General features: G+C 39.7%; 1 protein-coding gene across 11 annotated transcripts in view; it reads right to left on the bottom strand.

Annotated features, from left to right (window-relative positions):
• THRB (thyroid hormone receptor beta) overlaps positions 1-23924 on the bottom strand; it is a 359714-nt gene that overhangs the window by 112185 nt on the left and 223605 nt on the right. Inside the window, exon 1 of one of the 11 annotated variants that reach the window (XM_046668147.1) lies at positions 5224-5244. The exons of the other annotated variants lie outside the window; for them this stretch is intronic. The gene's annotated coding sequence lies outside the window, so the exon portion shown is untranslated. Of the gene's footprint in view, positions 1-5223; positions 5245-23924 lie in introns of those variants that run through there. 11 annotated transcript variants of the gene reach the window in all.

The following is a 23924-nucleotide window of genomic DNA, read 5'->3' as shown; positions in this document are numbered from 1 at the left end:
CCCAGGGAGATGGCATCTCCCAGAGGAGCTCATGCTCTGCTGCCTCTGGAATCCGCAGTGAGCCCCTTGCAGATTTTTAACCCTGGGAGAAAAAGAATAACCTTCCTAAGGAGGTGTTGGGGAGACCGTTTTGCCCCTAAAATCCGTTAAAGATGAAAAGAAAATTCTCCTAATAAATATAGTTAAAATTGTTTACTACTTCTTCAATGCCAAACGGTGGGTGGGGGAGGACGGCTACAGTGCAGTGTTCCCACAGAAATATACTTCATAAACTTTACATGGCCTCCATGTTCTCCTTCATGGGGTTCTTGTTTGATGGAGGTCCTTTCGGCTAATTTTATTGGCAGATTCAGTGGTTTCCCGTGAGGCATCATGCCCATAGCACAGCACACACACAACCTCGATTCTGTCTTTAAACAATCTATTCGAACGGTGAGTTTTGAGAACGTACTGAGCAATTATTAGTTCAAATTTATAAGAATTAATCCATTAGGTTTAAATCATGAAGAAAGGGCTGGGGCATTAAATGAGAATTTAGGTTGCTATTTTTAAAAAAATCACAGGGACCTTAGTTATGGGTTGAGTCAAGGAACTGGGTACGTAGGAAGGTAAGAAAGAAAAGACGCCCCTAAAAGATTCATGTAGTTACAATATTCTTAGAGTTTTTTCCCCAGACGTTTAAGTCAAATTTAGAATGTACAATTCCTTAAATGTGCTGGCTCAAATGTATGATTCTGACCAGAAAGTGTACAGCCAAAATATACCTCCTCCTGGGGTCAGTGATTCTAGAAAACAGAGATTCCTAACTTTCTCAGTTCATGGCACCCTTCATATTTCAGTAATTTTTTCACAGTGACTCCAGGTCAAAAGAAATACCTATGCTTCCAGAGATCACATATTGGGAGCCACCAGCCTAAACCATGTTAGAGGAACTGAGGCACCATCTTGATAGGCTACACTTGATGCTGGACAGGCATCCCCACGTCTCCCTTCCTGACCAGCACAGTCAGAGTTATCTAGAACTTCACCAGTGAAAAGGCGCTTACCGAGGCACCCGGCTCTCTTTGTGGACAGCTACCTTCTCTGAAGGCCACTTGCATTTTAAGTGGGCACCCTTGAATCTGAGACACTCAAGTCCTGTAGTAATGAAGTGACAAGAAACAATAAGTGCAGGAGTTTTGCATTTTCAAAGAGGTTGGCTTTGCACTCTGCTTACTTGTAAGTAGGGGAAACAACCATGGAGGCTGCAGAAAAACTTTTCTTAATTTCAAGAAGGGGGTTCGTGGCAGAATCAGCTGAGGAGCCCTGCTCACCATCTCCAGGGCTGGGCCCAGACATGTGTACCTAGAAAAGGCTTTCCAGCTGATTCTGTTGAGAACTTCTGCTCCTGAGAGCAGCACTTGAGTACGAGCACGAGTGTGGGAATAGGCCAGCTTACTGTCACCTTCTTATCCCTGAAGCCATTCCCCTGCCACTGTGACCGCCACATCTGCTCATTGATTTGGAGTCCCTGGATGCACCCTGCTGTATTACGTCCTGTTTGTCTTCCACAGGCCTGTAGAGAACTCTCTTCCCCTGCCTCTTGCCACCTTTCCTTGAGTGGTGGCAAAACCCTGGCCAGTGTGGTTCATCCAAAACACATTGCTAGTTAAAAACCATTAGCGGTGCACTGGAGAACAGATTTAAAAAGTGGCACTACCTACGGTACCAGCTAATCAACTGTGCCTTACCAGTGGGCTTCTGTACTCAATCCACACTCATCCTCCTCTCCTCTCCCATGTACTTGTTTCCTGAGAGCAGGTTCTCAAATCATGGTCCCCAGATCTGCAGCATCAGCATCACGTGGGAACTCATTAGAAATGCAGATGCTCAGGCTCTACCCTAGTCCTGGTGAATCAGAAATTCTGAGGGTGGGGCCCAGCAGTCTGTTTTAACAAGCCCTCCAGGTGACGATTCTGATGCATGCTGGGGTTTGAGCACCACTCTGTGTGGGATCTCTGCACTTCCCTGTCCATCGCCACAGATTAGGAGGTCTTCAAAGGTAGGGACCCCCCTCCTTCCTCCCCTACCACCTGGCCCAGCGACCAGCACGTAGCAGGTACTCAAGAAACATCTGCTAGTGACTGAAGCTAGGGCAGCTCTTCTTCCTGCTCGTGAGAGTGAATAAACACTCCCTTGGCATGCCACCTCGGAGAGGTTGCCAACGCTGTGTCTAAGCCATCTCCCATTTCTTATGGGTTGTATTTTCCATATTTACAAATCAGTTTTCCCTAAGTCCTCTCCAAGTTTTTTTTTTTTACATTCCTCAGCTCAAGAAGCCAAAAAACGAGATGCCATGTTTTAGCCAGTGTCTGTTTCCTGCTGGGGGGAAGGGCATTTCTGCATGATTCTTAAATTCCATACTCCCAGCATCATGATTATTTTCCAAACAATAGAATGAGATTGCTGATTCATGTTCGGCTCACGGCTCCAAGCATCTTTTTTTCCTGCTGTACTTGTGCCGATGTAACACAATAATGTTCTATTCATCCCTCTGAATTAGAAATGCCAAGAGCTCAGATATGCAACCGAAGGGTGCCCCCTCCTCTTTGGCTTATTTAAAGGCCTCTCACAAATAACACATTTTGAAATATTATACAGCATTCACTTTGAGCCATGCGTCTTGGGCAAGGACGGTTAGACCTTATCTTTTTATTGGCAGCTCCTTGCATAATGCCTGGCACACTGTAACTATAATTCTCAAAAAATGCCTGTTGAATAAATCGCATACCCACTTCCTGAGGTTCAAGGCTTATCCTTCTATTCTGCCCTGATATACTACAACAAGCCCTTTGTCAGGTGCAGGGAGAAAGTCTGGCTCCTACGTTCAGAGAGTCGTGTTTGGATCCAGCCAAAGAACAGGACTGACCTCCTCAAGGTCTGGTGGTCCAGGTAGGCTCCATCCAGGCCCATTCCAGTTTGTACACTGGCTGCAGTGCCAATTCTGGACCTGCCATTGCAGTGAGATCTCTGGTCACCTCTTGAAACAGCTTTGCCAGTAAGTGGCTGGGCCAGCTGTAGGATTTTGTTTCTCAGCTGCAAAGTCAAACTGACGGGAATGCTTAGTGTTCCTGAAACTCTAATGGTCAACCTGAGCTGCACATACAAGTCACCTGGGTGGCTTTGCAAAGTCCCAGTGCCCAGGCTGCAACCCAGACCAATTAGAGTTTTGCAGCTCAGGCCTCAGTTTTGTAAAGCTGCCTGGGTGATTCGGATGTGCAGCCAAGGATGAGAACCACTGCCCTAAAGTGGCCTCTAAAATAGTATCTGGGTGGTTTCTCTATTCTGCTCTTGCTCCCTTCTAATCTCTTCTCAACACAGCAGGCAGAGTGAGTCTTTGAGAATATAATTCAGCTCGTGGCAGCCTCTGCTGAAAACCCGGCTTGGCTCCCACGATCTGCTCCATTTGCCTCTCTGCTGTGGTCTCCCCCTTCTCTCCCTATTTCAGCTTCACCAACCTCCTTGCTGTCCCTCAAACACGTCACCCGTGCCCTCACCAGAGGGCCTTTGCATTGGGATTGTCCTTCTGCCTGAAATGCTCATCCCCCAGACACCTGCTTGGGTGTCTTGACCATCCCAATCTCTGCTATCCCCGCCCCTTCCCTGTGCACTGGCCTTCCCAAAACCCTTCTCCCACTCCACTGGTTCTTTATTCCACAATGCAGAGCATCTTTTAACACACTGCACAGTTTACTTCTATTCTTGTTGTTGTTGTTGTTGCTTATTGTTTTGTCTCCCTTTGCTAGGAAGTCAGCTCCTTGAGCTAAGGGGTTATTGCTTTGCCCTCTGATTACCCCAAGAGCTCGGACTGTGTGGCACACAGCAGGCCCTTAACAAATAGTTGTTAAATGAAGAACGATGGGGGCCGGCCCGGTGGCGCAGCGGTTAAGTTCACACATTCCGATTCTCGGCGACCCGGAGTTTGCCGGTTTGAATCCCGGCTGCGGACATGGCACCACTTGGCAAGCCATGCTGTGGTAGGCGTCCCACATATAAAGTAGAGGAAGATGGGCACGGATGGGCACGCATGTTAGCTCAGGGCCAGGCTTCCTCAGCAAAAGAGGACTGGCAGTAGTTAGTTCAGGGCTAATCTTCCTCAAAAACAATTAAAAAAAAATAAATGAAGAACAATGGTCACTTCTGTAAGTGGCAGTGAAAGCTGGGGGCTGAATGGAGGAAAGAAGGCTCAGTGATGCATGAAGAAAGTGAAATTTCTCAAAGATGATAGATTTTGAGGGAACATATCATTTGATTCTAATTATAAGTCAAGGGAAGGGATTGCCATGCCCTAGGTTAAAAAAACACACACTTATAGAGACTGAAAGTGGATTAGTGGTTGTCCAGGGTGGGCCAGTGGGGGTGGAGGTGGGAGGGGCCTTGGTGCAGAAATGGAGAGTGACTGCTAATGGGCACAAGAGTTCTTTCTTGTGGGTGATGAAAATGTCCTAAAATGAGATGATGGTGGTAGCTGCACAACTCTGTAAAAACACTAAAATCCATTGAATTGTACACTTTCAGTGGGTGAACCTTCGTATATAAATTATGCTTCAATACAACTGTTAAAAATGCACACTTAACTGAAGCATCATATAGAGTGTTGAATCTAAAGCTAAAAAAGAAATGTAGGCCATCATTATTTCTCATCAGGCATGTGGATTTTCTCTGGCTTGGGTTGGGAATGGAAGATGGGAGAGCCTTCTTTACCCTTTATTTGCTGCCAGACACATCTACTAGTCAATTATGTAACCTAGAATACTTGATCAAGGCTTAACTCAAGAGTAATTTATTTGGACTGAATGGCTTTCCCTTAATAATGTCCATACCTACCCAAATTCTGGTCTTTTTCAGGACTAGTAGTTTTGGAAAGCAAGCAGCCATTTTCTATGAAACCAAACTGTATAGATTTGACACTTTTGAACTTATAATGCCAAGAAAAACTCTAGCCACGTTGACATTTGTCATCTACCAATAACAAACTGTCCTGCATATCAGAGAGTTCAACTTGTCTGCAGCTATGAATTGAGATGCTGTTGGCTAGTAGCCTTGGAAGCTTCCTCCAACTCACTGATGTTGTGGTTATCTAGTAACACATATAGAATAATAACAGCACGTTGTAATTAAAATGATGGATAGCAACAACTCAATGAGGACCATTCTCCCTCCCCTGGGAGCTCAACAGCATACCTTGTTAGGCTATGAAGTGGGAAAACCTTCCTTCTGTTCTTCTGCTCATTTCTCTGCTCACAATCTTGACACGTGCTCACTCAAGCACAGAGGTTTGGTTGAACCAAGGTCAGGAGGCTACTCAGAGTCCTGGCTTCAGCATTCTCATTAGGGAATCCCTAGGATGTGAACAGTACTGTGATATAGGAAGACTCTTGGAGACTGCTGCTATGTCTGCAGAGAATTCCTGAGGAGGTCATAGTCACTATGTTATCAATAACCAGAACATTTGAAGGAAGAGACACTCAGAGTTGTTTTCTGCTCATTGATGAAACAGAGGTTTAGAGGGACCCAGCTGGTGAGAGGAGGAGTTAGAATGCCAACCCAGAGCTAGTGCTCTTGACTGCTGAGTCACAGTGCTTCCCACCCACCTTGTTCACGTCACTCAGCAGGGTGCCATGATGAGCACAAAGATGACTAAGCCCTACTCCTTCCCTGCTGGCAAGCACTGCCTGGTAGAGATGACAGAACATACACAAACAATTCTAATTAGAGGAGGTTGTATTTGTTACTCTATCAGAAGTGTAGAGGGCCATCGAAGTATGCGTGAGGGAAAGAGTAACTAAAAATACCCCAACCCCACAAAACACAGATGCTCCGCAAACTGTCACACCATTCCTGCACAGGGCTCATGCCAGTCTTCCCAGTCAAGATCCAGCTAAGAGCTGAGGGTCTTTCAGAATGTGGATTGTGTAAGTGTAGCTGGTTGGGCTGAAATCATTCTGACCATGCAATCTGGATGCTTGGACAGAATATCTACATCAGCTTGTTTTAATATCATCCGTACATTTGTCCTAAAAGAAGACATATATCCCTTACAGAGATGTTACAAGGATTAAATGAGTTCATATAGGACAAGTCTTAGGACAGTGCCTTGGGCATAGTAAGGACCCAATAAATGAGAGTTGTTATTGTTATGCCTGGTTAATCACGGATTCTGGAGAACTGAGGACTTGCATAGGGTCCTGGGTATTTTGTTGCACAGTGAGAGAAGAGCTGGCATGTGAAGCTGTGTTCGCTTCATAGGGTAGCTGAGATGGGGAAGCAAGGGGGAAGGGACTGGAGTGTTTACCAAGCATCACTGCTGTCTGTTGAGAACTTGACTTACTTCATGCGTGGTTGTAGTTTACAAAAAGGGCACAATATTAGAAATACTATTTGTCAGGGTATAAGAATTTTTTTTACAAAATAATTGGTAACATTAGGAAAGCATGGGATTTCCATACTGTTGCATGAGACTGTGTAAAAGAAATTTGATAAGAGAATAACCCACTTTTCTGGGGACAGCTGTATTTGTAAAACTGACTCTTTTAAGCAGTAGTGCAACAATTAATGGGTACTGTTTGGGTGCTCTCTATTGGGACTTCAACTAATGCTTTCTCAGTGAGGGAACATTTAAATCAATACTTTTCACAATATCTACTTTCCCTCAACAAATATAGTTTTGGTCCAAAAATGATAGTTTTTATGGATATGGTTTGGAACACTTCAGTTGTACTGTCTCCAGAGCCATGAAATGTTTATTGTAAATGAGACCCACCTGCCCACCCATTTTCTTATATGAAAAGGAAGGACAGTGGCCTTGGTCATCAACTTGTATTGTGGATTTTTCCTGCCATAGAGAAAAACAAATCATGTGATTTTCATGAAAAATAAATGTATGTGATTTGAAAACAAAGCTTTCCAGAGCAAGGGAAATCAGCTAGTTTCTAAAACATCAAATAAATAATGTGGACCCCACATGAAATGCACGGATGTGTACCTGAAGCTACCTCTTCTTAGCTCCAAGGCAAAGGCCAATAAGACCAAAATGACCCTTGGCTTTGTAGTAAAATCTACAACAAATCTAGAGTTTCTATTTGTGTGTTCAATGAAATTGAGTAGAGAGAAAAGAAGATAATGATACTTATGTTAACATGTTATATGTTAATCACCATACATCTTGCACATGTGTATTTGGTTCCTTAAAAAGTAAGGCTAACGATAATAGAAAGGCAATAATAGTAATAGCATCCAACATTGATTGAGTGCTTACTATGTGCTTGCTATTCTGCTAAGTGTCCTATATATACTACCTCCTTTATTACTCTCAACAACCTATGATGTAGGTGGTACCATCCCCATTTTATAGTTGGGGGATCTAAAGTTAAGAGATGTGACTCCCTTGCCCAAGGTCCCTTATGTGGGAGAGCCAGAAATTGAACCCAGATCTCAGGCATCTAGACTTTATGCTCTAAATCACTACACTTGACTACCTCTTGCAAGAATAATAATGGCTCCATGCGTTTATAGTTCCTTTTTACATAGTTATTTCATTTGATGCTCACAACTTCATTTTATTATATCTTTTACAAATAGGGATGCTGAAGCTCAGAGGTTAAATGTCTGAAGTTAAAGACTGGTATACGGAAAAACTGAAACTCAAAGTTATGTCTTCTGACCCGTAAGCCAAGTTTGTTCTTGAAGAATCTGAGCTTAAATCTTTTCTGAATGGAAGGTCCTGACAGCTAATTGTTGATATCACTACATCTGAAGATAAAAACAGAGCAATAATCACACCTATGGGACATTTTTTAAAAACATGATATTTCTAGCTCAGAATATCAGGCAGCTGAAATTTTAATATATAGAACACAGGGCTTGGTCAGGCTGACAGAAATTATTGGAAAAGTTCATTCTTGATGAGTCTGAAATGCTCACACACGCCCAGCTAGTATCAGTGAGACACGTATCTCCTCAGTGTCAGGCAAACATTTCTTGTTAGATATGAGACATTTTCTGAGGTCATTAAAGGTTACATGATTGCTCAGAAAATTAGAAGTTCTATTAATAATCACTGCTCCGTTTGATTGAGGATATTATGCCTATTATTTTGTGGTCAAGTTCATGAGAATAAGCCTTACAAGTGTACTAATTGGGTAGGAGTGTGTGAAGATGAGCTGGCCTTGAGTCCCGACTCCTCACATGCTACCAGGCTCAGTCTCATACCCATGCTGCCAGAAAAGCTTATAAAGGGATTACCAGTGAATATTCCCTTAGAAAAGGAAAGGTGCTTTTCTTGAAAAGCTAAGAGATATCTAGAAATTTGGGACATCAGTAGTTTGAAGGAAAGGTTTGGATAGTACGATGGATAAAGCTGGCTGACTGCCACTTACAATACCACAGAATTTCCAACCCAAAAGTTGAGTGCCAGTTTCTTACCTATTGCCCCTCAGCTCCAAATCCACGCTTCTATTCTCTGCTCTGTGATTCGAGGGTTGGGACTTTGCAACCTCTTTCCCACAATCCCTTGCCAGAGGGAGTTCTATTTGATCCTGCCAATAGGAGGCACTAGAGGGAGACTGGAAGGTTAGAAGAGAGAAGGCACTTCTCCCCCTCTCTTTTTCATGCCCCCATCAGCATCTGCCAGCAGTGGCTCTTGGCTGGAGTCTCCTGCTCTTTTTAGCATTTCTAGGAGAAGCCTCTTTTCATCCTGCAGAGGTCCTAGCAGCAGCTGGTTGGAGCCCTTTTTTAGTGCTCTGAGTGCCAGCTTCACAGGACTGCTCCTCTGAGCTCCTAGATCCTAGTAACCCTGTCGCCAAGGGTGACAGCTGCTTCTTACAACTGGGTTATCTCAGTGTTCTTTTCGCTCTTTTGGCCTTCCAGCACCAGTGTAATAACCAACTCCCTGTACTAAATCCTTCTGTTTAAACTACCTCGTATGATTTTATTTTCTTGCCTGGACCCTGACTGTTGCATGTTGGTGGCACGCTTGCAGCATGTTGCATGTTGGCAGCTTGTGCAGTCCTCCTCAACAATGTAGCACCAGAAACAATGGCACTGACTGAATTCAAACCTGCTCCTAGTGAAGTATGAGAAATTATTATTCCCAGCCAAGAGCTGAGCATATGTGAGAAATTATAATTCCTGAACTGAAAGGTAGTAGAGTGGAAGGCTTTAAAGGATCAAATTTCTTAAAATTATTTTTTTAGCATAAAATTAATATCTGCTCACATGGAAATGTTCGCAAATACATGAAGTGCAAAGAAGAAGAAAAGATTAAAACATGTTCTAGGGTTATCCATTGATATTTTGACATATTCTTCCTGTTTTTTTCCCCCATACTTCTACACATTTTTAAAGAATTCTTATTTTTAACCAATACTTGGTCTCTAGTATTTTCACAAGACAACATGAGGAACTCAACTCTAAGAGGGTGCGTGAGTTTACTTCATCCCAAGGACAACTTGTCTTTTCTGACTTGGGACTGGATCTCTCTGGGAGGGGCTGTTTACCTCTGACCTAGAAATTACATAATGGCCAGGGTTACAGGCTCCCATCTCTGGTATGTCTGTTATGCCTTCTCAGTTGGGATCATAAAGTAAATAAGAAATCTGTACACATTCAGGAGGAATGCTTAATCTATTGTGAGCTGACTCCTGGGGTGAGTCTATGAAAATTTTTGAAGGAATATAGAACACAACAGACTAAGGAGTGGCATGTTTGGGCAGAGAGGTGGCACAAATGCTGGCACTAATTACCCTGGTCTGTAACATATATTTAGTATTTGCTACTTCTGCATTCATTCATTCGTTCACTCACAACTACTACCAGAGTATCTATCAAGGGCAAGGGCAAAGCATTGTGCTAGTTGCTGGATACATAGATAAGGCACAACTGCTGCACTTTCTCACAAAATTCGTAGCCAGAAAAATCAGACTCCAGGAAGAAGTACTTAAAAGACCAAGCACATATATCCTCATGCTGCTTTTCCTAATTAATAAAGCATCTTATTATTACATGCATGTGCTCTTGGCTCACTCACAGGTATACCTGTCACCAACTCCCTGTACCTCCTGAGAAGTCTTCAACTTTGAGATTTGCTCAGATAAATTGGGCTAGGACTAACTACCTGTTAGTCTAATGTTTCAGTCTCCATCTGCCTTAAAATTATTTATCAGGTAAGAAATATAACCATAATAAATCTTTAGGCTCCAAGTAACATAGCATTGAAATATATGAAGTTAAAAACTGCAGAAAGTCCAAGGCAAAATATGTGGAAACACAATATTAGTTGAAGACTTTAACATACCTTACATTCTTTGAAAGATTAAGTAAATTTAAGAAAGAATATCAGAAGAATATTATTAATAATGTTAATCTAGAATTACATATCAAATTTCACACCTGAAAAACAGGATAATTACAGAATAAAAGAAAAAACCAAAATAATTATAAAACATGACCAACGTTAGTTGACAAGGAAACTTCTCAAGAGTAGAAATAAGTAGAAATACTAGAGATGAAATAATGTTCTCACAATGTAATCAGCTTAGAAATTTAAAAAGGCAAAAGAAAGAAAAGCAGACACATACAAAAAGAAAAACTTCAATTACTTGAAAACTAGGAAAACCCTCTCCTGAATAACTCAGTTCATCAAGAGGATATAAAAATTGCAAATGTACATGGACCTAACATTGGAGCAACTAAATATATAAAGCAAGTATTAACAGAATTGAAAGGAGAAATATAAAGCAATACAATAATAGTAGGGGACGTGAATACTCCACTTTCATCAACGGATAGATCATCCAGACAGAAAATCAACAGGAAAACAGTGGACTTCAAGAACACTATAGACCAAACGAACCTAACAGATACATACAGAACATTCCATCCCATACCAGCAGAATACATATTCGTTTCACTTGCACACAGAATAGATCATATGTTCGGCCACAAAACAAGTCTTAACTAATTTTAGATGGTTGAAATCATTATCAACTATCTTTTCTGACCACAATGATATGAAAGAATCAATAACAGGAGGAAAATTGGAAAATTCACAACTATGTCAAAATTAAGCAAAACACTCCTGAACAATGAATGAGTCAAAGAAGAAATCCAAAGGGAAGTTAAAAAGTATGTTGAGACAAACAAAAATGAAAATGCAATATATCAAAAACTTATGGGCTGCAGCAAAAGCAGTTCTAAGAGGGAAGTTGATAGTGATAAATGCTTACACTAAGAAAAAAGAAAGATCTCAAATAAACAACCTAACTTTACACCTCAAGGAAAAAGAAAAAGAAGAACAAACTAAGTCCAAAGTTAGAAGAAAGAGAGAAATAATAAAGATTAGAGCAGAAATAAATGAAATAGAGAGTAGAAAGACAGAAAATATCAACAAAAGTAAGAGTTGTTTTCTTGAAAATACAAACAAAATTGACAGATCTTTAATTAGAACTAACAATGAAAGGAAAAGAGAGGACTCAAAAAATAAACTTTTAAATGAAAAAGGAGACATTATACCTGATATCTTGGAAATACAAAGAATAATAGGAGACTACTGTAAACAATTACATACCAAAAAAGTGGGTAATCTTGAAGAAATGGATAAATTTTGAGAAACTTACACCTACCAAGACTGAATTATAAAGAAATCGAAAATCTGGACAAACTAATAATGAATAAGGAGATTGAAGCAGTATTTTAAAACCTTTCATCAAAGAAAAGCCCAGGACCAGATGGCTGTAGGTCAGTTCTACCAAACACTTAAAGAAGAATTAATGCTAATCATTCTCAAACTCTTCTGAAAAATTGAAGAGGATGGAACACTCCCAAACTTATTTTATGAGGCCATCATTACCATGATACCAAAGCCAGATAAGGACATTAAAGAAAAGAAAATTGCAGGCCAATATGAACATAGGTCTGATGAACTGAGACACAAAAATTCTCAATTTAGACACACAAAAATACTAGCAAACTGAATTCAGCAGTACATTAAAAGGATCATACACCCATAATCAAATGGGATTTATCCCTGAGATGCAAGGATGGTTCAACATACACAAATCAATGAATGTGAGACATCACATTAATAAAATAAAAATCATATGATCATTTCAGTAGAATTAGAAAAAGCATTTGGCAAATTTCAACATTCTTTTATGATAAAAAATCTTAAACTAGGTAAGAAAGGAAGGTATCTCAACATAATGATATCCATATATAACAAGCTCACAGCTAAAATCATTGTCAATCGTGAAAAGCTGAAAGCTTTTCCTCTAAGATCAGGAACAAGACAAGGGTGTGCACTCTGGCCACTTCTGTTCAACATAGTATTGGAAATCTTAGCCAGAACAATTAGGCAAGAAAAAGAAATAAAAAGCATTCAAATCAGAAAGAAAGAAGTTAAATAGTCTCTGAAGATGATATGATCTTATATAGAAACAACCCTAAAGACTCCACCAAAAAACTGTTAGAACTAATCAATGAATTCAGTAGGCTGCAGGATACATCAATATACAAAAATCAGTTGCATTTCTATACACTAACAGTAAACTATCTGTAAAAGGAATTAAAGAAGCAATCCCATTTATGATAGTAGAAAAGAATAAAAAATACTTAGGAATAAATTTAACCAAGAAGGTGAAAGAACTCTACTCAGAAAACTACAAAACGCTGATGAAAGAATTTGAAGAAGACACAAATAAATGGAAAGCCATCCTGTGTTCATGGATAAGAAGAATTAATATTGTTAAAATGTCCACACTATCTAAAGCCGTCTATAGATTCAGTGCAATCCCTATCAAATTCCAATGGCATTTTTCACAGAAATAAAAAAAATTCCTAAAATTCATATGGAAGCACAAAAGAACCCAAATAGCCAAAGCAATCTTGAGCAAGAAGAACAAAGCTGGAGGCATCACATTTCCTGATTTCAAACTATCTTACAAAGCAAAAGTAATCAAAACAGTGTGGTACTGCATAAGAATAGACACATAGACCAAAGGAACAGAATAGAGAGCCCAGAAATAAACTCACACATATACAATTAACTAATCTTTCACAAGGGTGCCAAAATACACAGTGGGGAAAGGATAGTCTCTTTAATAAATGGTGCTGGGAAAACTGGATATCCACACACAAAAGAATGAAATTGGACCCTTATCTTACACAACTCACAAAAACTAACTTGAAATGGGTTAAAGACTTAAATATAAGACTTGAAACTGTAAGACTCCTAGAAGATAATACAGGGCAAAATCTCATTGACATTGGTCTTGGCAATGATTTTTTGGATTTGACACACAAATCACAGGCAACAAAAGCAAAAATCAACAAGTGGCACTACATCAAACTAAAAAGTTTCTGTACAACACAGGAAACCATCAACAAATTGAAAAGAAAACCTATGGAATGGGAGAAAATATTTGCAACTATATATCTGATAATGGGTAATTATTCAAAATTCATAAGGATCTCATACAACTTAAAAGCAAAAAACCAATAATCTGATTTAAAAATGGGCAAAGGACGTGAATAGACATTTCACCAAGGAAGACATACAAATGGCCAACAGATATATGAAAAGTGCTCAACATTACTAACCACCAGGTAAATGTAAATCAAAACCAAAATCAGATATCACCTCATACTTATTAGAATGGCTGTTATCAAAAAGACAAGAGATGATAAGTGCTGGATAAGGATGTAGATAAAAGGGAACACTGGTACACAGTTGGTGGGAACGTAAATTGGCACAGCCATATGGGAAACAGTATCAAGGCTCCTCAAAAAACTAAAAATAGAACTACCATATGATCCAGCATTCTCACATCTTGGTATATATCCAAAGGTAATAAAATCAATATCTCAAAGAGAGATCTCCACACCAATGTTCATTGCAGCATTATTCACAACAGCCAAGATATGGAAACAAGCTAAGTGTTCGTCAATGGATGAGTGGATAAAGAAAATGTGGTATGTATATAATGGAATATTATTCAACTATAAAAAAAGAAGAAAATCCCATCATTTGTGACAATATGGATGATACTTGGAAGGCATTATGCTAATGAAGTAAACCAGACACAGAAAGCCAAATACTGTAGGACCTCACTTATATGTGGAATACAAAAAAGTTGAACTCATAGAATCAGAGAGTAGATTGGTGGTTGCCAGGGGAAATGGGGAGATGTTGGTCAATGGGTACAAACTTTCAGTTATAAGATGAATAAGTTCTGGAGATCTACAGATGGTCCTTGACTTACAATAGTGCGACTTCTGATTTTTTGACTTTACAATGGTACAAAATCAATATGCATTCAGTAGAAACTATACTTCATATTTTGAATTTTGATCTTTTCCCAGGTACGATACTCTCTCATGATGCTGGGCAGTGGCAGTGAGCTGCAGCTCCCAGTCAGCCTTGCGATCACGAGGGTAAACAACCGATACCCTTGCAACCATCCTGTACCCAGACAGCCATTCTGGTTTTCACTTTCAGTACAGTGTTCAATAAATTCCATGAGATATGCAACACTTTATTATAAAATAGGCTTTCTGTTAGATGATTTTGCTCAACTGTAGGCTAATGTAAGTGTTCTGAGGATCTTTAAGGTAAGTGAGGCTAAGCTATGATGTTTGATAGGTTAGTTGTATTAAATGGACTTTCAACATATTTCCAACTTATGATGGGCTTATCAGGACGTAACTGATAGTTGAGGAAGATCTATAACGTACAGCATGGTGATTATATTTAATAATACTGTATTGTATACTTGAAATTTGCTAACAGAGAAGATCTTAAGTGTTCTCAACACACACACACACACATACACACACACACACACACACACACAAAAGGGAACCATGTGAGGTGATGGATGTGTTAATTAACTTGATTGTACTAATTATTCCACAATGCAAGCATATATTAAATTACAACATTGTATACCTTAAAAATTATGTTGTATGACCTAAATATATATAATTTTTATTTGTAAGTCATACCTCAATAAAATGGGAAAAAAGCCCAAATACATCATCCATTTAACATTAGCTATGTTAGAAAAAGAACACAAAATAAAGAAAAGCTGAAAGAGGAAGTCAGAAAGCTTATCGAATTTCATGCTTTAATTTTAGTTAATCAATTAAATTTAAATTAATTAAATTAGTTAATTTTAAGCTTTACTGAATATTATGACAGGACTGATAAATAAAGATATCCAAAAGTTGATTCTTGGGAAGACACAAAACCAAAACAATAAATAGATGAAGTACCAGCTAAAATAATTAAGAAAAAAAGAGAAATAACAAACTCACAAAATTAGGAATAGAAAAGGGAATTAGTTATAGATGCTGAGAATTAAAATAATTATAAGAGATGACTTTGAATAACTTTGTGCAAATAAATGGAAAACCTTGCTTAACTGATTTTCTTGAAAAATATAAAGTAGCAAAATAAATAAAAGACAAATCCATACGGACTAATGATCATGGAAAAAATTAAACACTGTCAAGGAATTCCCCTCCCCCTTTCCTGAAAGTACCAAATCCAGATGTTTCATGTGTGGGTTATTTCATAGACCAAAAAAAAAGAAAAAATGTCATTTATACTTTCTGAAAGCACAAAGAAAGAAGACACATTCCCAATGATTTTTGTGAAACCAGTACAATTATGATACCAAAAATATGGAAAAAACAGCATAAAAAAGAAATCTGCCCAGATCACTTATTTATATTGATGAAAAATCTTAAATAAAATATCAGCAAATAACTCTTGGGAAAAATTGGAAGAACAATATACTAGACAAAATGGAATATCTCCAGGAAAGAAAGGATGGCTCAAAATGAGGAACACTAAAATTACTAATCATAGTAATAAGCCCACTGAGTAAAAAAAGTCTTTGATCTTGAAGGATGCTAAAATGGAATGTGATAATATTCACTACTTGTTTTTGACCACTTGAAAACCCACAGAGAAGGAAGACTACATGAATATTATCTTGACCTAACAGTAAACACACGGAAAATTTGGAAAAGAGTAATGAGGGGGAATTAACCCTATCAGATATTAAAATATAGGAAAGGCCTTAAAGATTAAAACAATGCAGCATTGATGCATGAACAGATAGTAGATCAATGAAACAGGACAGAAGTTCAGAAACAGACCTCACTGTCTATGGAAATTAAAAACATGATAAAAGCTGGATTATTCAATTCATGGAGATAGGACAACCGGTAAACCATCTAGGAAAAGAAGGCGAAGTTGAATCCATAATTCATACCTTATCCCTTGTAAGATAACTTGGTTAAATACCAAGTGGATGAAAGATTTAAATGTAGCAAATGAAAGTCCTAGAAGAAATCATGAGAGAATTCTTTCATAGCTTTAAAATAGGGGAGACTTTCTAAGTATGGCACAAAATATAGAAACTGTCCACAATCTCACATCTGAAACATCTGTAACACCCATATCTTGAACATCCGTGAAAGGAGATATGTAAAATGTAAATATTCATCAGTAGAGACTAGGTAAATAAACCATTTGATAGTCATCCAATGGAATGTATATGAAAGTAAAAAAAGAATGACAACTCTTTATGAGTTTATATGGAACAACCTTTAAGAAATATTGTTAAGTGAGAAAAGCAAAGTACATAATGGTATATATGGTATGAAACATCTGAATACAAAGAGAAAGAGGAGCATATAAATGTGTATGCAAATAATATGTATGGATGGACACACAAAAAACTAACAACGTTGCTAGCCTTTGAGGAGGGAATCTGATGATTAACGGATGGGGGTTGAAGGGAGACTTTACTGCAGACTTTTTAATGTATTTTGAATTTTGTACTGTGTACAGAATTTAGTTATCTGTTCAAAAGAATGAAATGAATACAATACAGTGGAGTGAACACAATATAAAGGTAGAAAAATGTCAGGGAAAATTCAGAGGTAATGTGCACCTTACAAAATTGTTGTGAAGACTAAATGCTTAACGTTGTGATAGTGGCATAAAATAAATACTTTTAAAAAGAAAATGAAAAGTATACATAGTATAGAATGTTTTTGATCCATAGAAAGGTAAAAATTGGTCTTCTCTTCTACTAAGTATGACTCACTCTAGACGAAGGATTGTAAACTCAACTGCCCACAGGGGCTAGACATTCATTCGATCAACAGATACACATTAGTGCCAGCTCTGCACCAGACACCAGGGATACAGCGTGAACAAACACAGGAAGAAAACCCCTGCCCTCATGGGCTTTCAGTCTAGAGAGCAATGGCACAGGCAATTAAACAAACAGATGTCACATAGAACAGTGAACATCGAAGCGGGTGGGAGTGCAGCCATAAATAGAAAGGTCAGGGCAAATGATAATCACAGTGAGGGATGCAGGCCTGGCTGTTTCCTTTATAAAGGAGGTGGAAAGTACACCACTCCAGGAGGGGATGGTCATGTGGGATTGTGGGAACAGTTTTGCTAGATCTTCAGATTTTCCAGAGGACACCAGAAATCTAAATTTGTACTTGAAATCTCCTGATTTTTAAATCTTGACTCAATTTTTAAACAAAACCACCACATTGTCCAAATAAAACACATCATGCTGGCCAAGGCTGGCCCTGGGGATGGCCAACTCAAATCTCTAAAGAAATGAGATTGAGTTCTAAAACAAACACATCAGAACTTGTAAGTCCTGTCATCTGATGAAGCTATGCATGTTTCCCATTTCTTCAAACATTTCTGGAACTCCTCACTGAAAACCAGTTGGCTCTTTAGATCCGTTTTTTACTCACCACATAAGAAAACCTGTATTGTTTTGGGCTTAAATCTTGCTTGAACCCAATGCGATTACTCAGCTTGATCCCTGACTTTATTCACCAGATTTGATTCTTCATAACATTGGATTTTTCTAAAAATCAAATTTATCCTCAAAAGGCTGAGGATGTGTTTAATAATAAACTCTTGGCCTTGAAGGCAGTCCCAAAGAGGAGTTGCAAATATTTAGAGTAAGGGCAGTGTCACTAAAATAAATACGTTTCCTTTTAAGATAACCGTTGAAGAGGATTATACTTAAATGTGTAGGAGTCAACACAAGTGTCCTAGTCTCATAGGGATGTAGTAAAAGGCTCAATATTTTGGATTCAGTTGATTCTATAGGACATTGATATTTATTTATTTATTTAATAAGGGCTCAAGTCTTTGGACCTGACTGAATGCTTTAAGGCAATCCTTGGCATGCATATCCACCCAAAAAAAGGCTTTGTGCCAAATGCAATCAGCATATACACCATTTTTATTTTCCTATGACCCATAGCTTAGTTTCTGTGGTCGGTTAATGACATTAGCATGCCAAATCACAGTGAGGAAGAATGCAGAGCTTTTATGAGCCTGTGACAGCTTGGATTTTCCCTCACTAACAACGCGTATGAATCAGAAGCCACAGGTTTGCATTTTAGAAATATTTGTGGTAGTTAAGAAGCACACACTGCACTTGTAATTATTATCCTATTCCCATAGAAATAGAGTGTGCCTGGGAAGAGTGTAAAAGTGGCATGGAGATGTCCATCAAGATATGGACTTCAACAATCCCATTGCTATCAAATGCTTATGTTTCCCTTGCTCTTAATGGGAAATCTACAATATTCATCCCATCCGTCTAGTACCTATGCTAAAGCACAGTATCTTAGATCAAACATGTCATAACTGTCTGTCCGTCCATCTGTCCATCCATCCACCTACTCACCCCTCCATTCCTCCCTCCCTTCCTCCTTCTATCTATTCTTTCATGAAATATTTATTGAGCACCTGCTACTGATCAACTACTGCTAGGCACACAGTATAAAACAAAAATAATACATAGTCTCTGTCTTTATGAAGCTTATGGCCTTTTGGGAGAGAACAGATATTAATCAAGTTAATTATGCAATTTAATGTAAGATTAAAGCTACGTTAAGTGTTGTAAAAGAAAGACTAACATGCAGGATTCGACTGAGTCAAGGAAGTCTTCTTAGAAGAAGTGCTGAGTGGGATGAGATTCCTACAAGTGCCGACTGGGATGAGATCAAAGGATGAGTTGGAGTTGCCCAAGTGGAATGGGAGAGAAGGGCAATCCCAAGCAGAGGCTCATTCTATGAGAGGGGAGGGAGCCCAACCCCTATATGGGATGACAGAAGCTGGTGCAGGCAGAGGAGTGAGGGTAGGGAGCCTGGGATGAGATGGGGCTGGGGAGGCAGACAGGAGGCTTGGCCAGGCAGGGCCTTTGAGGCCATAGACAGGACTCGATATTTATCCTAAGTTAGAATAGGTTGAAGGCTCTTAAGTGAAGGAAATGGAAATGATTAGACTTGGCTTTCAAAAATCACTGTGGCCATTTGTGTTGAAAGAGTCAGAGGAGGCCAACATTTCCATACAGATAAATAGTAACTGAAGGTGTTGACATGGACGAGACTGCTTTAGAATTGTAAATAGAACAAGAAGAGGGATATCTACCACCAACACTCGAGGACGTCTAATATTGAAAAGTCAGGAGGAGAAAGTGAGCTAAAAAGGGAATCTGAGCAGCAGGCGCGCTTCAAGAGAGTCTGTGAGGTACAAAGAAATGGGGAGAGTTTTCTGTCATGGAATCTAAGGGAAGAGTAGCATGTCTAGAAGGAGAGAGCGATCAGTGGTATCGAGTGCTGCTGAGAGGTCAAATAAGATGAGGTCTGGAAATGTTAACTGGATTTAACAGCATGAAGGTCATCAAGACCTTAACGAGTGTTGTTTGGCTGGTGAGAGGGCACCTGAAGCTGGACAGATTAGGTTGAAGAAAATGGGAGATGAAGACACAGAGATGTCGCATATTGAGGACACTTCTGAGAAGTCTGGCTGCCAATGGGAGAAGAAATAATTGGGAGTTAGGCGCGGACGAGTGGATGATAGGCTTTTTTATTTTTTAATAGGAGATGTGAACATGTTCAAAAACTGATGAGAAGGATGCAATATATGAGAAAGAGACAGAGACAGAGACAGAGAGAGGAGGGAGATGGGAGATAATCGTTACTGAAAAATTCCTGGGAAGGGATCCCATCCTGAGAAGGAACAACTCTCCTATTGTAAGGGAGGATGGGAGAATGGGCGCAGATAGTATAGGGGGTTCATGCATTTGGTGTCAGGACAATTAGAGTTCCTGTGACAGGTTTCATTTTCTCTAAAGCAGAAGGTGAAATTATCTGATAAGAGTAACGGAGGACAAGGGAATGTTAGAGGTTTATGGAAGCTTAAGAAGTCTGAAACAGTCCTTACAGAAAGCAGAAGAGAATGTAGAACGGAGACACTTAGTAGGACTCCAGGGCAATGTTGATGGCCCATTTGAGGTTGGTTATTTGAATTCAAAGCAGCCCCAATCAGCTCTGTTCAGTGACTTTTTTTTTTTTTTTTTTTTAACAGGGCTGGCAAAAGCCCTGGGCAGGAAGTTAGGAGCCCTGGGTTATTGGTGGTGAGAGATAACTTGTCATGTGATTTTGGGCACATCCATCTTTAGTTCCCAGTTTCTTCACCTTATCAAATAATGGGATCAGATTAGAAGCTACCTAAAGTCTCTTTCCGGTCCTAAATGTCCATGAATGGCCTCAACATTCATGGTGAGACCCTCTTAGCTTATAAAGATTTTTCTATCGATACCTTTAGTTTTAATTTAAAAATAAAATGGATCTTTATAAGATCTATAGAAAAATACATGCTTCATAGGAAAAAATATCTAGATAATTTATATGGCTATACTCAATGGACCTGTCATATCTCATGTCTCTACCTCTGAATCAGGGGTTGGCAAACTTTATCTCAAAAGGGCCAGATAATAAATATTTCAGGCTTTGGGGGCCAAATAGTCTCTTTTGCAACTACTCCACCATGCCACGTAGTGTGAAAGCAGCCATAGACAAGGATAAATGAATGAGCACGGCCCAACAAAAGTTTATTTAGGAAAACAGGCAGTGGGCTGGATTTGACCCTCAGGCTGTGGTTTGCTGACCCCAGATCTATAGTTGTGGGATACTCCCATTTCTTTTACTGGGGAATGTTAATATTCGGTCTTCTTAATTGGCCCCAAGAGTGAGGTACTTTCCCCGATTTCCACACAATGAATTATATAATGCATTAAACACACTGACAAAGCAAGTGAATGCACACTGTTATATACACTCCCACAGCCATGATTAAGCCTTGAGAGCCATAGCACAGCCCAACAGTCAGCAGCCATCCATTCAGCCTCAGCTGGGACAACTGTGCAGGCAGGAGCTCCGTTCTGCGGTTTGGCACCTCACACCCAGAGCAACACTTCCAAACCAGCGAGCGCGCCGACCAGGAACTGACTGCGTGAAGAACTACGTCTGCAGCTCTTTGACATCAAATTGGTGTAATGAATCAAAACCCTCTCTTTGTATTACACAATTTATTTACCATAAGGTTGGAGAGGTGTTCCTTTGAACAGAGCAGAGAGGGAGGAAAAGAAGGTGGAAGGCAGCATGCTAGGAAGCAGGCTTAGGCACCAAGACTGGGGCCTAGAAATCATTTGAGGGAAGATGGAAAACTTAAAAAGGGCACCCAGCAAGGCAAGCGACGCCTGAGAGCCAACGGGTGGGAGGGTCCCGCTAGTCTGAGGCTTGGAGACAGGAAAAGGCTGAAGGATCTGCTGCTCGGTTAGCGGTTAGCTCCCCTGGGTGGGCCTGGTTTCAAAACCAAAATAAACTTGGGAGAGCCAGAGGGGAGGAAGGAAAGAAACAAACAAACAAGCAGAGCTTCAGCTTACATTTTCTCCCAACTAGCAGTCCTGGCCCTGAACTACGCTTACTGAAACTCCAGTTTTCCTGTGTGTCGTCTGATTCTTTTTTCTGGACTGTTGCTTTGTACTATATGGTTGATGACCTCACATATGCTGGCTTTGCTCCCCAGCTCGACTAAAAGTGTGTGTGGGGCCATCTCTTTTGCTCACCTGGTGCTGAGTTGAGTGTACACACATCATTACGGTGAGCACCAATGGCCTTCACTCTATCGGTAGCCCTGTGATCGGTAACTTACAGGCTGGAGCTGGGCAGCAGGTACGATTCTTACTCTCTTTTTTGACAGGAAGTACGTGAGGCAGAGAGAGGCTAAAGAATTAAAATGAGGTTACTAGGAAGTAGCAAACCCAGAATTCTAACCAGGTCTTTCTGACCCTGAGCCCCCAGCTCTTTACCTCTCTGAAGTTCACTGCCTTTTCTAGAGGTTAGAGTCGGAAAGAACCCCAGAGATTGCTGGATCCAGCTCCTTATTTTTAGATGTGGAAATGGAAAATTAAATGGCTTGCCCAAGGTCACAGAGCCACTGGCTGAAAAGCTAACTTGGGCTCTTGGTGCTTCCTTCATGCTCTGACTGCAAAGTCTCATGCTGCTCAATGAGTATACAATAACTCTTCCACAAATATCTATAAAAAATAGAGAGGGAACGATCAGTTACCCACAGAATTTATTTTCAGATGCTTGAAGACAAGACTATGTGGTCTTGGGATTCTTCCTACACAAAAGACAAATTGGCCAAGATGAACGATTAAGGATTCATTTTAAATCACCAAGAACATGAGGTAAATAAGTGCCAGCATGTTTTAAAACAGGGACAAGTTGCATATTTCAACGATGGTCTGAAAAGGAGTGTGCTTCCCTAAGCTTAGAGCAAAAAGGTTAATGCAAAAGTGAAACAAAGGACACCGTTAGTGCTCAGCCACAACGCTGACGGAAGCAAAAATGAATTTGTTCTGAACAGCCTATGCCACTTTGACTAAAGAGGAACGTATCACCTTAAGACTCCTGGGAGCCTTTGTTTTGACCGGTTAGAGAGGGTCTAGCTTTGAAAAGTAGAATTAAGAGCAGTTTTGAGTCCAAGGTTTTTACAACAAAGCACTACAGAGCAGGAATTGGCTCACCTCCTTACTTTCTTTTTTTTTTTTAAAAAAAAAGGAAAAGAAGCTTAACTCCTGAAAATTATTTTCCATATCAGAGACTGGAAGTTTTTAAATTTTTTCTTTAATATATTAGAAAGTTCTTAGCATTTGAAGGAAAATCTTCTATTTCTTTAAAGATAGGTGCAAAAGAATTCGGTTATAGGTTTAAACGATTTGGTTTATTTTCATGAACAAGTCCTTGATGTTCATCTATACAAAGAAGTAATTAAATGTGTGGATGTGCAAGCTTCTTCTGAAAAGAGCTTTATTGAGATATAATTCATATACCATACAATTTACCCATTTAAAGTGTACGATTCAATGGATTATAGTATATTCACAGAGTTATGCAGTCGTCACCATAGTCGCTTTTAGAACATTTTCATCACCTCGAAAAGAGACTCCATATCCTTCAGCTATCACTCCTCTACCACCCCTATCCTCCCCGCCCCCCTGCCTCAATCAACCACTAATCTACTTTCTGTCTCTATAAATTTACCTATTCTGGACATCTCACATAAATAGAATCAGACAATATGTGGTCTTTTGTGACTGGCAAGTTTTTGTTTAAATAATAATTTTGGTGGAAAATTATTAAAATATGATGGGCAGGGAAGGGAATACAGAAATGGTTCTTTCTGGGCACTCTGTGAGTACACGCTTCTGCCCTGACTAGTTTGCCATCTGACTAGCCAGGCAGCCCTTGCTTATGGAGTACCTGGGACTCATGACTGTGCGATGGTGGCCAAGATTGCAGACGTGACTCTTTCACCAAGAAGCTAACAGGTCAGGCCTCCAGGCTGGGCTTTGGACCTCAAGAATAAGAGGTAAGCTGGACTTCAGAAAATAGTACAATTTCCATGTTGGAAAGCAATGTTTTCCTATAAAGCACATATTTATAAGATATTAGTCGTTTTATTCATTTATTGC

This window comes from Equus quagga, chromosome 1 (assembly GCF_021613505.1).
Source record: "Equus quagga isolate Etosha38 chromosome 1, UCLA_HA_Equagga_1.0, whole genome shotgun sequence".
In the NCBI taxonomy this organism is placed as follows: domain Eukaryota; kingdom Metazoa; phylum Chordata; class Mammalia; order Perissodactyla; family Equidae; genus Equus; species Equus quagga.
This window is presented reverse-complemented; position numbering and strand designations above follow the sequence as displayed.